This window comes from Bos indicus x Bos taurus, chromosome 1, assembly GCF_003369695.1.
Source record: "Bos indicus x Bos taurus breed Angus x Brahman F1 hybrid chromosome 1, Bos_hybrid_MaternalHap_v2.0, whole genome shotgun sequence".
Classification (NCBI taxonomy): Eukaryota; Metazoa; Chordata; class Mammalia; order Artiodactyla; family Bovidae; genus Bos; species Bos indicus x Bos taurus.
Genome location: NC_040076.1, coordinates 111,469,999 through 111,486,522, shown reverse-complemented (window position 1 = coordinate 111,486,522; position 16,524 = coordinate 111,469,999). Strand labels below are relative to the sequence as shown.

At 39.9% G+C, this 16,524-nt stretch overlaps 1 protein-coding gene across 9 annotated transcripts in view; it reads right to left on the bottom strand.

The window, feature by feature from the left end:
- Window positions 1–16,524, bottom strand: part of PLCH1 (phospholipase C eta 1) — a 253,565-nt gene that overhangs the window by 121,367 nt on the left and 115,674 nt on the right. The window lies entirely within an intron of this gene.

Sequence of the window (16,524 nt, the reverse complement as noted above, 5' to 3'; positions counted from 1 at the left end):
AGGGCATGCTTAGTTCTCAGCACAGACCCAGGACATATTTGGGGACCTGGTTCACAGTGAGTCCTGAGATACCCTGCTGCTGGGCTGGATGACATGGTTGGTCTGGGTTGAGGGGCAGAAAGAGGGCTGGCAGAAAGAGCTCTGGTTTGGGTTCTGTCACTAACTAGCTGTGCGGACTTCAGAGGGTCACTGAGTATCACTGATCATCCTGCTTCCCTCAATATGCATTTTCCTCTAAGCTCCATGAGTCTACAAACAGCTGATCTGGCTTTCACAAATATTATTTTATCTTTCGATAAGCTGAAAGCCTCATTCAATCCAAAAGCCTATTAGACTAACTTTAAAGAGGAAAAAAAAAAAAAAGCTGATTAACATCCGGATCTCTTACTACAGATATGAATTTTCAAAAATGATCTCTACACAAAATATAACTGCTCTCACAGAGGATTGGCTTCAACTGTAAATGCTCTTCCTTTCCAGTAATCAGGCATAAACTCAAATATCAGCTCATGAATAAGTATGCTTACGAACAGCCATGGTGAGCTCCACTCTTATTAAGTCATGATTCTTCTCAGTGAAGAACAAACTTTTTTTTTTTTCATTGCCTAAATCACTCCTGTGGAGACGATAAGATTATTTGAAAGGCTTTTAGAAACTAATTGGTTAGCAGTAACATTCTGGGACTTGTTTGCAAACTCTAAATGCACAAAGTCAATCTGTTTGCAAAGCTGATAAATACATATGGGAGGATTTAGGTCAAAGAAAGGATGAAATGAATTAATCAGCAATTTTTCAAATGTCAGAACCTTGTTTCTATTTTATTAAAGCCTTTCACATGATACTTGCCTTTTCAATAAGACCTATTTTATATTCTATAATTGTTAGCCCTGGGAAACAAATGAAATACAAACAAGAATTCATAACAATATAGCTTTGTTCATTTTGTTTCAGTGTTATCCCATGGGGAAGAGGGATATGAATTAATTTTAAAATTCTAAATTTAGTTCCAACTACTATGTAAACAGTTTTCTATGTCAACATAAGATCAGAAATGACACTGTTGTCACTATTCAACAATATGGCTTGTCATAACACTTATGTATATATATAAAAGACTATGGCACTGTTCTGTTATTTGTTTAGTGATACGACATTGTACTGAATATCTAGGAGCAAAATTCCCAAGCCACAGTAAATATTGACCTGAATTTATAAAGATCATTGGCATCCAGTAAGGCTCTTTCATGGTTCTCCACCCTGGTAGCACATTAAAAGCACTTGGGGACCTTCTTAAAAGTGCTGATCACAAAGCCTCGCCACATATCAGTTAAATCAGCATTTCTCAGGATGGGACTGGACTGAGTATCTGTTTTGTTTGGTGATTTGCTTAAACTTCCCAAGGATTCTACTGTGTATCCAGAGTTAAGAGTACTGACATACATTATGTGACTTATTCCTCTTAATATTTCTGTGAAGTAGGTAGAGATAATTAATTGCCTCTTATTATAGAGTCAGAGAAATGAAGACCCTGTCTGAGGTCATAAAGCTAGGATATGACAGAGTCAGGCTTGAAATCAGGTGCTCTTGGCCCTAGAGCAACTCTCATTCTGTTTCATCATATGGACTGTCTGCCTTCAAGTCCCATCTAAAGCACAAACTGGATCATCACTGCTAAGTCTTTCCAACAGCTTTGCCTCCAGTTTTATGATCTATAAAAACAAGGACTCTATGTCCTGGTTCCTCAGACCCTTTCTAGTAAATATAGAAATCTATAACATACTAGGTCTAGCTTTTGGAAATTTTATCTAGCACATAGGAATGACAACTCTAGTCAGTAGTATATAAAAATAACAATAAAATAAGGACAATAAGGAATGAAGGTGGAGGATGTGGCTTGGATCAGGTGAATACCAGAAGACACAGAGTTCGAGCCTGACCCCTGAAGAACATAATCAGTTCAGTTCAGTTGCTCAGTCATGTCTGACTCTTTGTGACCCCATGAACCACAGCATGCCAGGCCTCCCTGTCCATCATCAACTCCCAGAGTCCATCCAAACCCATGTCCATTGAGTCGGTGATGCCATCCAACCATCTCATCCTCTGTCATCCCCTTCTCCTACCACCCTCAATCTTACCCAGCATCAGGGTCTTTTAAAATAAGTCAGATCTTCACATCAGGTGGCCAAAGTATTGGAGTTTCAGCTTCAAAATCAGTCCTACCAATGAACACCCAGGACTGATCTCCTTTAGAATGGACTGGTTGGATCTCCTTGCAGTCCAAGGGACTCTGAAGAGTCTTCTCCAACACCACAGTTCAGAAGCATCAATTCTTCAGCGTTCAGCTTTCCTTACAGTCCAACTCTCACATCCATACATGACCACTGGAAAAACGATAGCCTTGACTAAACGGACCTTTGTTGACAAAGTAACATCTCTGCTTTTTAATATGCTGTCTAGGTTGGTCATAACTTTCTTTCCAAGGAGTAAGCGTCTTTTGATTTCATGGCTGCAATCACCATCTGCAGTGATTTTTGCAGCGCAGAAAAATAAAGTTAGCCACTGTTTCCACTGTTTCCCCATCTATTTGCCATGAAGTGATGGGACCAGATGCCATGATCTTCGTTTTCTGAATGTTGAGCTTTAAGCCAACTTTTTCACTTTCCTCTTTCACTTTCATCAAGAGGCTCTTTAGTTCTTCTTCACTTTCTGCCATAAGGGTGGTGTCATCTGCATGTCTGAGGTTATTGATATTTCTCCCGGCAATCTTGATTCCAGCTTGTGCTTCCTTCAGCCCAGTGTTTCTCATGATGTACTCTGCATACAAGTTAAATAAGCAGGGTGACAATATACAGCTTTGACGTACTCCTTTTCCTATTTGGAATTAGTCTGTTGTTCCATGTCCAGTTCTAACTGTTGCTTCCTGACCTGAATACAGGTTTCTCAAGAGGGAGGTCAAGTGGTCTGGTACTCCCATCTCTTTCAGAACTTTCCACAGTTTATTGTGATCCACACAGTCAAAGGCTTTGGCATAGTCAATAAAGCAGAAATACATGTTTTTCTGGAACGCCCTTGCTTTTTCGATGATTCAGCGGATGTTGGCAATTTGATCTCTGGTTCCTCTGCCTTTTCTAAAACCAGCTTGAACATCTGGAAGTTCACAGTTCATGTATTGCTGAAGCCTGGCTTGGAGAATTTTGAGCATTACATTACTTTACTAGTGTATGAGATGAGTGCAATTGTGCGGTAGTTTGAGCATTCTTTGGCATTGCCTTTCTTTGGGATTGGAATGAAAACTGACCTTTTCCAGTCCTGTGGCCACTGCTGAGTTTTCCAAATTTGCTGGCATATTGAGTGCAGCACTTTCACAGCATCATCTTTTAGGATTTGAAATAGCTCAACTGGAATTCCATCACCTCCACTAGCTTTGTTCATAGTGATGCTTCCTAAGGCCCACTGGACTTCACATTCCAGGATGTCTGGCTCTAGGTGAGTGATCACATCATCGTGATTATCTGGGTTGTGAAGATCTTTTATGTATAGTTCTTCTGTGTATTCTTGCTAACTCTTCTTAATATCTTCTACTTCTGTTAGGTCCATACCATTTCTGTCCTTTATTGAGCCCATCTTTGCATGAAATGTTACATTTGTGTCTCTAATTTTCTTGAAGAGATCTCTAGTCTTTCCCATTCTATTGTTTTCCTTTATTTCTTTGCATTGATCACTGAGGAAGGCTTTCTTATCTCTCCTTGCTATTCTTTGGAACTCTGCATTCAAATGGGTATATGTTTCCTTTTCTCCTTTGCTTTTCGCTTCTCTTCTTTTCACAGCTATTTGTAAGAACACTTGATACAGTTCTAAAACGTTTCTTGTTCTAGGCCATGTACTTTTCTTTTTACTTAGAGTATGCAAACAGTAGCTATGATTACTTTATAAATACTCTGTTTACCACAGTAAAAATTTAGACCTTGGTATTTGTTCTTTGTAGGACTTCCCTGTAGCTCAAATAGTAAAGAATCTGCCTGCGATGCAGGAGACCAGAGTTTGATCCCTGGGTCAAGAAGATCCTCTAGAGAAGGGAATGGCAATCCACTCCAGTATTCTTGCCTGGAGAATTCCATGGACAGAGAAGACCGGCGGGCTACAGTTTGTGGGGTTGCAAGGAGTTGGACACGACTGAATGACTAACACACACACATCTGTTCTTAGTAACTGGAAAGCAAGTTTCATTATTGCTTACTCCTAATCTTGGTTGTTTCCTGGGTGACACTGGACAAGGGGACTTAAGTGAGGCTTAACCTTCCCTAAAGATATTAAAATATTTTCTCTTAGTTCTACAAGAACACTCATGTCAAAGCACAAAAGCATCTCTACTGGGCATATTAAAAAGAATAAAAAGTTGACTATATTACACATTAACTTCAAAATGCTAGCTTGTTATTTGACTGATGGTTAGATCAAAATGTGGGCTTCCCCCATGGCTCATCAGTAAAGAACCCTCTGCAGCACAGGAGACACAGAAGACATGTGTTCCATCCCTGGGTTGGCAAGATCCCCTGGAGGAGTGCGTGGCAACCCGCTCCAGTATTCTTGCCTGGAGAATCCCCATGGACAGAGGAGCCTGGCTGGCTACAGTCCATGGGGTTGCAAAGAGTCAGACACCACTGAAGTGACTGAGCATGCATGCATGCATAGGTCAAAATGTACACAGCTATTAGGAGATAGAAGTCAAGTGTGGTCCTCAGACATATCCAGCTTCTTTTAAGGCAGCCACAGGTTCCCAAACTTGGCTTTCTTTGTACAAACTGCTACACACGTCTCCAGAAATCCTTGTTGCTTGAGAATCTGTATTTTAAAAGCTCTCCCAGGTAATTCTGAGTCCCATTTAAGTTTGGAAACCACAGCTCCAGGCAGCATTACCGCCCACCAGACCTGTTGAGCGTGTGGTCAGTGGGAGTCAATCTGTTTCCGAGGCACAGCACTTAATTCAGAGTCATGTAAGTGAAAGACGCAAAGGCTTGCTAGCTTAGTTGTATATTAAGATATCAGCACAAGGTCTCATCCCCTACTGATAAAATATGAAATATCCCAGTTAAAGCAAGAGTTAAAAGATATGAAATTCTGACTTTCAACTAACCATTACTGACTATGTCTCCATAACCTTTTGTCCCCTTGGGGGCTGCTCAGGACAATTTCAGATCCACTCTAACTTGTGTGTGTGTTAGTCGCTTGGTTGTGTCTGACTCTTTTGAGACACCATGGACAATAGCCTGCAGGCTCCTCTGTCCATGGGATTTCCTAGGCAAGAACACTTGAGTGAGTTGCCATTTCCTCTTCCAGGGGATCTTCCTGACACAGGAATTGAACCCACATCTCCCATATCTTCTGCACCGAAGGCAGATTCTTTACCTCTGAGCCACCAGAGAAGCCCTTACCCTAACTTGTAATTAGCTGCTAAGTGGGGAAGAGGTACTTTTAAAATTTTGAGCCTTATGACCATCTGTATTTTATCTGATCTCACCTACATCCCATCCAGAGTCGCCTCTTTAAAAAGATACCTTGACAGGAAACTTACACAGTGGGCTACACACACTAACTGTAGAGGAAGTATTTGTCGAGGTTGTTAGCGTCTCATTCATTTCTTAAAGTCACCGTACACACTTGCCACCTACCTCCTGTGTTTTAATTTCATTTTAAAGGAAAGTCTGCTTTGTATGCTAACAAATTCATAAACCCCAACCAGTTTCCAAATTCTCACCCTCAAGCCTCTATATCTCTAACTACTGGTTTACGGAGTCAATTATTTTTTGCCAAAAAGAGAGAGAAAAAAAAAAAGTCAAGAAAGAGCAACTGATTTCATGCAAACTGTCCTAATTTTGTCCATAGAAGTCTGACTTCTGTGAGCCTGTAAGGCTTTCTGGCTACAAGTCAAAGAAAGGACAATGGAGGAAGAGATCACATTTTTCCCTAGAAAACAAAGCACTTCCCCGCCCCCAAGTCTTTTCAGATCAAAGTCTCCATCTCCGGAGGAGTGAGGGGCTCAGAGAAACTGCCTGCTGATCTGAAGCAGGCCTGGCACATTCCAGCCACAGCCAGTTGGAAATCGAGTTGAACAGCATTTAAAGCAGGCACCTTATTTCTGTGACAGGTGGTTTTGCGGGGGGGAAAAAAAATCCATGCTAAAAAAAAAAAAAAAAAAAAAAACATAAAAATAGATCTCCCTGTGGTAAAGAAAAAGCCTAGGAGTATCCACGCAAGTTGATTTTTCAACAATTGTCTGTCCCCATTCAAACTCTGCTCCTGGTATCAAAAGCTTCCCTTTATTAAAATACCATGTAAACATTGTTGAGTAACTGTCACAAATAAGTGGCATTTTGATTAGTCCATATTTCAAATCACTGCACTATAGATCTTAAAATCATTCTTTAAGTAGAAAAATCTAAAAATGGGAGAAAAATGAAAAAACCCAAAAACTTTCTTTTAAGCAAAATTTGCATATATAATTGGAGCAGATGTGCTACAAAGTTTTCTAAATAGCCAATCCTAGGGGAAAAAAATAAAAAGGAAGGCCAGCATTAAAACCCAAACTATCTGATTACAAGATTCCCTCTCTGCATTCAGAAATAACTACACACACTAACACACAAGCACATTCATGTGGACACAAACATTTGCACACTTCTTCAGCAGTACAAGGGAGTCCACCAAGCAAGAACACCAGGGCTGAGAAGTGTCCATGATTACGCTCTGACTGCTGGGATAAATCTTGGGAAGCACATAGAAATTGACAAGGGACAGAAAAAACATCAGGGAGGGCAGTGTCAGGATGGATTGAGAGAGTAGGAAATATTAAACACAATGGTGGCAGGGACAAGAAGGAGAAACTGGAAGCAAAAATTTTGATGGTGAAGAAGGGAGTCAGTGAGAAATAACCAAAGAGTAAGAAAGAGCTGCGGTCCAAGAAAAAATAGGAGGTAGACAGGAAAGTTGCTGAACATCTGACAGACCTCTTAATGCAGAAACACAGAACACTGGGAGAGTCATACATGACATTGGTGGGTCAATGGAATGCGGGACCTGCTTCTGCATGCGTGTGTGTGTGTTGCTCAGTCATGTCCAACTCTTTGGGATCCCACGGCCTGTAGTCCGCCAGGTTCCTCTGTTCAGGGGAATTTCCCTGGCAAGAATACTGGAGTGGGTTGCCATTCCCTTCTCCAGGGCATCTTCCCGACCCAGACATTGACCCAGGTCCCCTTCATTGCAGACAGATTCTTTACCATCTGAGCCACTTGGGAAGTCGCTGTGGTCTACACAGTTTTAAGACATAAGCTTTGCCATATAACAGTCTGTCCTTATGGAAGCCTTTCTAGAGTAAGAATTCTACACTTTCTTTAACGCTGGCAAAAGATAGAAGTCCTTATGGAAAAGGACGATAAATCTAACTACATGTAAAAATATCTATATAAACCATAAACATCATTCAAAATAAGCAAAAAAAATTAGGAGAAAACTTTTGTAAAGAAACATAACAGAAAAAAGGATTAATATCCATGATCTGAAAGGGTCCCTGCAAATCAACCAGCAAAAGGATAAGAATAGACAATTCACAGAAGAAACGACTGATAAATAGAAAAATGCTTAACAGTACCCATGGTTAAAATCTTAAAGTCAAAAGTGAAATAGTGTTTCACCTGATAAGCACAAATTTTAATGTGAAAAAAGATATTGAGGATGAAGTTGTGGGGCTAATAGTAAGATTATAAATTAGGTAATATTATTTGAATCAATTTAGCAATATTTTTCTAAATTTAAAATATTCATTTTGACCTTGCAATTACAGTACCAGGGATTTATTCTGGATAAACGCCAGCATAATAAAGCAAGAAATAGAAATTATATGGTTGATCACTACCACCTTGTTTGCAATTGTTTAAAAAACAAACCAGAAATCATCTAAATGTCTATGAGGCCTGATTAAATAAATGAGCTAATCATAAAACATTATGATGTCATTAAAAACAATATCATAGATCTGCAAACAGAAAGCTGTCCAAGATACATTATTAAGTGAATAAAAAGTTACAAAGCAATATTTGTTGCATGGCATTTCTACTTGTTTTGTAACATACAGAAAAATATGTTATATAGTCTTAGAAATTTTCTATAATTTGCAGAAAAGAAACGGTACTTAAACAGGAAGAGACAAGCGTACTTCAATTCCCACCTTAGAGTTTTTTGTATTGTTAAAGAATTTTCTGGTGTTTGCCATGAGCAAGCACTGCTTTGAAAAAAAATTTTAACATGTGACATGCTATATTTATTTTAAAATCACATACAATTTGCAAAAGCAAATATTGCCAGTCCTTTGCAACTTTGCCAATTGCAAACATGAATGAAGAAGAAAAAAAACAAGCCCAAAGACCTGCACTGAAATCCTGGGTTCATTTCTCAGTCACATTGTCTCCTGGCTGACTTCACTGACACTGAGCCAGTCGCTTCACATGTTAAAAACAAGAATCATGGTAAAGATTCAATGAAATAAAGTAAAGGTGTCATGCTCAATTCGCAGCATATGTCACACCTTGAACAAACATTAGTTTCTTTCCTTCTTCCTAAACCATATCAGAGCTCAGAAAAAGCAGCAGCTCAGGGTACTGTCAGCAGACTCTCAATTGCTGAAAATTCTGACAGGAAAATAGAGATGCTTCCAAATGTTGAAGGGACTTGAGTTTCTATGTCACCCTAAGTCGTGTGGCCTAATCCCAGGGTACTGATTCCCATCCACACACAGATGACCTCAAATGTAAATTTCCAGTATCATCCTCCGCCTTCAGTCCCAGTTTTATGTACAACTGCCAGACGACAGTGCTGTGATATCTCAGAATCTTAAACATTACATGAATCTTACACCTGCTCTTGCTCTGGCCTCTCCATCTCAGTAAATGGGCCCCCACCCCCGAATGTTTAAACCCAAAACATCACTGTTTCCTTTCTCCATCCTTCAGAAAGCCTCGACTCTTCATCCAAAGCACAGCCCCAATCCACTGTTTCTCTCCATCAGTATAGCAACCTTGTGATTCAAACCAACGATCATCTCTCTTGGATGTCTAAGCATTCCAGTTGACTTCTCTGTTTCCCCTCATAAAAGTTCTCCACATCATAGTCACTGTGGCATTTTTTCTTTTTTAATAGGGGTTTGTTGTTATTTTATTATAGTAGTTTGTATCTGCTAATCCCAGACTCCTAATTTATCCCTCCCCTACCCCTTTTCCTCTTTGGTAATAAGCTTCTTTTCTATGTCTATGAGTCTCTTTCTGTTTTGTATATAAGTTTACTTATATCATATTTTTAAAATAATTTATTTATTTTTGGCTATGCTAAATCTTCGTTGCTGCACAGACTTTTTCTCTAGTCCCCAGTGAGTGGGGACTACTCTCCAGTTAACAGTACACTGGCTTCTCGCTGTGGCTTCTCTTGTTGCAGAGCACAGGCTCTAGGCACATAGGCTTCAGCAGTTGCAGCTCCCAGCTCTGGAGCACAGGCTCAGCAGTTATGGTGCATAGGCTTAGCTGCTTCACAGCATGGGGGGGCATCCCAGGCCAGGGATCGAATCTGTGTCTCCTGCATTGGCAGGCAGATTCTTTAGCACTGAGCCACTAGGGGAGCCCTGTATCATATTTTAGATCGCACGTATAAGTGATATCCTACAGTATTTGTCTATGTCTGCCTGACTTACTTCACTTAGTATGATAATCTCTAGGCCCATCCATGTTGCAGTGAGTGGCATTATTTTATTCTTTTTCATTACTGAAACATAACAGAAGCAGAAAAGATTAAGAAGAGGTGGCAAGAATACACAGAAGAACTATATAAGAAAGATCTTAATGACTCAGATAACCATGATGGTGTGGCCACTCACCTAGAGCCAGATATCCTGAAGTGTGAAGTCAAGTGGGCCTTAGAAAGCATTACTAAAAACAAAGCTAGTATAGGTGATGGAATCCCAGATGACCTATTTCAAATTCTAAAAGAGGAAGCTGTTAAAAGTGCTGCACTCAATATGCCACAAATCTGGAGAACTCACTCAGCAATGGCCACAGGACTGGAAAAGCTCAGTTTTCATTCCAATCCCAAAGAAGGACAATACCAAAGAACGTTCAAACTACTGTACAATTGCGCTCAATTCACATGCTAGTAAGGTAATGCTCGAAATACGTCAAGCTCAGCTTCAGCAGCACATGAACTGAGATGATATGACTCTAATGGCAGAAAATGAAGAGGAACTAAAGAGCCTCTTGATGAGGGTGAAAGAGAAGAGTGAAAAGCTGGTTTAAAACTCAATATTCAAAAAACTAAGATCATGGCAAACAGTCTCGTCACTTCATGGCAAATAGAAAGGGAAAAAGTAGAAACAGTGACATATTTTATTTTCTTGGGCTCCAAAATCTCTGCAGATGGTAACTGCAGCCATGAAATTAAAAGACGCCTGCTCCTTGGAAGGAAAGCTATTACAAACTAGACAGTGTATTAAAAAGCAAAGACATCACTTTGCCAGCAAAGGTCTGTATAGTCAAAGCTATGGTTTTTCCAGCAGTCATGTATGGATGTGAGAATTGGACCATAAAGAAGTCTGAGTGCCAAAGAACTGATGCTTTTGAATTGTGATGTTAGAGAAGACTCTTGAGAGTCCCTTGGACTGCAAGGAGATCAAACCAGTCAATCCTAAAGGGAATCAACCCTGAATATTCATTGGAATGACTGATGCTGAAGCTGAAGTTCCAATATTTGGACACCAGATATGAAGAACAGACTCAGTGGAAAAGACCCTGATGCTAGGAAAGACTGAAGGCAGGACAAGAAGGCGGGTGACAAAGGATGAGATAGTTGGATGGCATCACTGACTCAATGGACATGAGTTTGACCAAACTCTGGGATAGTGAAGGACAGGGAAGTCTAGCATGCTACAATCTAATGGGTTGCAAAGAGTCAGACATGACTGAGTGACTGAAGAACAACAGTATTTCATTGTACATATGTACCACATCTTCTTTATCCATTCATCTCCTGATGGACATTTAGGTTGCTTCCATGTCTTGGTGATTGTAAATAGTGCTGCTTTGAACACTGAGGTGCATGTATCTTTTTTAATTAGAATTTTCTCCAGATATATGCCCAGAAATAGGATTGCAAGATTATGTCGGTGTTATTGTTTAGAATCATGCCCAACTTGTGACACTATGGACTGTAGCCTGCCAGGCTCCTCTGTCCATGGAATCTCTCAGGCAAGGATACTGGAGTGGATTGCCATTTCCTTCTCCAGAGGATCTTCCCAACCCAGGAATAGAACTCATATGTCCTGCATTGTCAGGCAAGTTCTTTACCACTGAGCCACCAGGGAAGCCCTTGCAAGATTATATGGCAGCTCTATTTTTAGTTTTTTAAGGAACTTTCATACTGTTCTCCATAGTAGCTGTGCCAATTTACATTCCCATGAATAGTGTAGAAGGGTTCACTTTTCTCCACGTTCTCCAGCATTTACTATTTGTAGTGATGGCCATTCTGACCAGTATGAGGTGGCAACTCATTGTAGTTTTGATTTGCATTTCTCTAACAAGTAGCAATGTTGAGCATTTTTTTTTTTTCACATGTCTACTGGCCATTGGTATATCTTCTTCAAAGAAATGTCTATTTAGGTCTTCTGTTCATTTTGTGATTGGGTTGTGTTTTTTTTGTTAATGTGGTACTTTTTAAGGTCAAGTAGACTTCTCAGAACAATCCAATGGCCTCTCACAATAAGTATAATTAATCCCAAACTCCTCACTGTAGCCTACGCGATCTTGCCTGTAGGCCGACACGATCTCCTTCCAGCCTACCTCTCCTACTCCTCGTCCTATGATCATGGGCTCCACACGGTTCCCCAGTTCATTCTGACTCATTGTTCCTTCTGTCTCAAATGCTTTTTCTCCAGATTTTTGCAAGACTGACTCCTCCTTGCCATTTAGGCTGGGATTAAGTAATCCAGAGGAGTAGATACTAATCACCCAGTCTGGAGAGACCTCCTGAAAATGAAAGTGAAATCGTTCAGTTGTGTCCAACTCTTTGGGACCCCATGGACTGTAGCCTACCAGGCTCTTTCATCCATGGGACTTTCCAGACAAGAATACTGGAGTGGGTTGCCATTTCCTTCTCCAGGAGATCTTCCCAACCCAAGGATTGAACCCAGATCTCCCACATTATAGGCAGATGCTTTACCGTCTGAGCCACCAACAACCAGTAATTTTATTTTCTGTCATTTCCCCCTAAAATATTCACTTCACGAAAATAGAAATGTTTTATTCACTCATGGTTCCCTGTGCCTAGAACAGTGCCTGGCACACAGTGGTGACACCACAAATTTTTGTTCATTGGATTAATGATTTTTGTGGTTCCCGATGTAGATCTAAAAGAGATCCAATTCTTAACTTTTGCCATAAAAAAAAAAGAAAAAACTTTATCAATAAAAGCTGGGGATTGATTTGTATTGATATTTATCTCAGGAACAGTGATTTTTTTAGCATTTAAAACTAAGGTTTGAGTAAGAGTCAATATGAATGGTGAGAAATGACAACTGTTAACTTAAATGGCAATCAATATGTTTTCATTTAAGCTAATAATGAACAGTATGATTGAAAGTGTTTTTATTAGACCTTTCAGAGTATAGTGGAGTCACCAAGCTGGCCAAAGAACTCATCTAATCAGAGTTTTTATTCTCTCAGAACTCCAAGTTCAGTATAAGTAAACTTCTTAAAGCTGTTCATGAGTTGTCCGTGAGATTTCACTGTATCACAGATGAGGCAGCATTCTTAGAAGCCCTTTCAGTTCTTCTGTGATTCATCCCCTCGTTTGGTATCTACCATCTATACTTGCTTTTTTCTGACTCCTACACTCCAGTGAATCACATGAAAGAGAGGCTCCAACCTTACATTTGTAAATTGTACATCATAGGAAAAGGAGAAAAAACTAGAAAACTACCAAAATGCCAACTATAGTTGTTTCTGAATTATGGATGATTCATAATCATCTTCATTTTCTTCTGGATTTACCTTTTTTTTTCTCAGTTAAGCAGTATTTTTCAAATTAAAAAATAACTTTTTGTTTTAATATCTATTATGCTATTTGCCCATATGGAATAAGAGTTGAAAAAAAGATTGAAAACTTAAAAGACAAATACTAAAATACCTTAATATAATGGAGAAAATTTTCAGAATTTAAAATATTCTTTTTCAGTTATCACAGAAACTACTTCTAATTTTTAATTTTGAAGAGAAAAAATTCTGCCTTATTCCTAGAAGTCATTTATCCCAACCCTCAAACTTGATCCAAAATTTATTACTAAGAATTTTCTGATCCATATTTAAGTCATACTTGCCTGACTTAGAGTCATAGCAAAGCATAAGATAGAAAACAATTCTAGTAATTTTGGTAAATTCAGAAAAGCATAGTAGTAGACCCAGAGTAGATGCTCAACAAACAAATCACAAGCCTTAAAAATGGGATTGTGCCCTTGCACATAAATGACTGTATCAGCCTCACGCTGAAATTATGGTACAGTCAAGCTAAGATCATTGCCAAATTCAAGGTATGCTATGTTTAAACATAACACATTCACCAGGAGCAACCAGACTTCAGTCCAAAAAGCACTGAGGTAGCAGCATAAGTCAACACCCAAGAGACACACAAGCCTCCCCAGGACACCTGTTCACTCTACCCTAGGAAACATTCAGTATGGAATTCAACAACATGTAGGCCCTCATCCTGTAAGGCTGCTTCCCTAAAGATCTCTTCACAGGACAATCACGTCCCAATCTGCATGCTATTTTAAATTTTTGCAACTGACTCAGCACTCCCACTGCTAATAAGTGCTGTAATCAGAAATCCTTTTCTTCTGGAAGAACAAGGGCAATTCAAACATCAGTTTATCCCCACAATCCAGATCTGAAAGCTAAAAAAGCACCAACTAGGCCCACATCTTCTTTAAATCTCAGAAAACATTTGCAGCACTGTGAAAGCAGTGTGATTCTAATGATAGAAAACTCTTTTGATGAATAATGCAGAAGCATCTGTCAGTATTTAGGAACCATCACTACTACTGACCACCTGAACAAGTGCATTCTAGGTAAATAAAATAACCAGAAGGACTCTTCTTTAAATATTCAATTCAGGCACATAAAAATAATCAACAAGGTTCATTTAACTAGAATCATATTTCCGACCAGTGCACCCTTCCTTTTGTCCTTAAAATTGGGGATTTGAGGTTTAAAGGCCACTCTAGCCAGGTTTACTCATCTAAAGCAGGTTTCAGTAGTTTCATAGCAACCATCAATTCTATCAGATGGTGGCAGGCCATCTTAGCAAATGACAATTTCTTTGTTGAAAGAGCTATTTTTTGGTGGCATAAACATACCAGTTACGAAAAAGCTACAAGTGGAAACCCCATGAAACCAGCTGATTTGTATTTATAAAGTATCCTATGCAAACCCACTGGACGCACACACTACTCCCTGTTCAGTTCAGTTACTCAGTCGCGTCCAACTCTTTGTGACCCCATGAATTGCAGCACGCCAGGCCTCCCTGTCCATCACCAACTCCTGGAGTTCACTCCAACTCCCTGTATCTCTATCCAAACAAAAAAAGTCACATCTTTAAATCAATTACCATGGTGTTGGAGAAGCCTCTTGAGAGTCCCTTGGACTGCAAGGAGATCCAACCAGTCCATCCTAAAGGAGATCAGTCCTGGGTGTTCATTGGAAGGACTGATGCTGAAGCTGAAACTCCAATACTTTGGCCACCTCATGTGAAGAGTTGACTCATTGGAAAAGACCCTGATGCTGGGAGGGACTGGGGGCAGGAGGAGAAGGGGACGACAGAGGATGAGATGGATGGATCACATCACCGCCTCGATGGACATGAGTTTGGGTAAACTCCGGGAGTTGGTGATGGACAGGGAGGCCTGGCGTGCTGCGATTCATGGGGTCTCAAAGAGTCGGACATGACTGAGCGACTGAACTGAACTGAACTGAGTCCAGAATTCAGAATTATTCAGGGCAACTGAATCAAGTATCTATTACCTTCTAGGGCCATCATCATACCCGTGAACAAACCAGCTATAAAGCAGTGTGTACCATTGGTGACTAGATGGTTCCCAGTCCAAGCTGCAGTTTTATAATACAATTTTCTGCTTTTCATCTGTATTCTGAGATCACTAGACTGAATTCAATCTAACTGTGTTTCTATAAAGCCATGCCCATGTAGGCACTTTAAAATGCTTGATCACAAAAGACTTTTAAGGGTTCTGCTTAAAGGAAGATCTTACAAAAGGAAAAATAAACTCCCCTGTGGCAATTTACTTAAAGTGAGAAAGACAGGAAAGGAGGTAGGGAAAAATCGAGAGAGGAAGCAAGGAGGGAAAGGAAGACTTTCTTAAAGTTTTATCTGAGTTAAGGGAATCTTATGTAAACAGAAAAGGACAGTCAGCGGATGACCTATAATAGTAATAGTAAGAATCCTCGTGGAAGCAGCCCCCATTTGAATTTTAATGTAAAGCTTGATCTTAATATAAAGCTCCTTTCTAACTTGCCAGATACATAGGCAGACCTCGTTGCCCTAAGCCACTAAGACAACACATCAAAATTCTTTCCTAGAAAAGAAAAGTCACTTTCACTTCTAGTGCTAACACTGCCAGTGACCACAACAAGCTACCATAAAATATTTTTTATGACCCTTTGTCTCCCCTCCCTTGAGTATGAAGAGCTGATAAGTATTTCCCTTTTTTTTTTTTTTTTAAATAGTGGTCAGTTCTACTGACTGGTCCAGAGGAAAGAAAGGACAAGAGGTAGTAGAACATGAAACACGTCGCTCTTAAGGGTTGAGAGGGGTTTGGTGGTGATACCAAGAGTTCCCTACTGTCTGGATGCCAAGCTTCTCAAATGTGTCAGAGTCCAAAAACATAAATGACCTAAAAGTCTACATATTTTAAATGTCATAATCTTCCTGTTTTCTTATTGTCTGTCTCTCCCACTAGAATGTAAGTTCCATGAAGTTAAGAATTTCTATCTGTTTTACTAGTGCTATGTTCCCCATCTGTTGTTGCTGTTTAGTTGCTATTTGTGTTCGACTCTTGCGACTCCCTGGACTGTAGCCCACCAAGCTCCTCTGTCCATGGGATTTCCCAGGCAAAAACACTTGAGTGGGTTGCCATTTCCTTCTCCAGAGGATCTTCCCAGATCAGGGATCAATCCTGCACTGGCAGGTGAATTCTTTACCATTGAGCCACTTGGGAAGCCCATATACCTGCCAGTAAACACTCTATAAACAGCAGTCTCCATGCTGGTGCATTCCCGACTTTATTTTTTTAACTTAAGGGAAATGTGTATTTAGGGGGTTATAGGCTGAAAGCCATGACTTCTCCAAATTCCTGTGAATTGCCTAAGGTATCAGTAGTAAGCCTTGAGCAGACCTACAACACTCTACAGCTTATCACCATAGGGT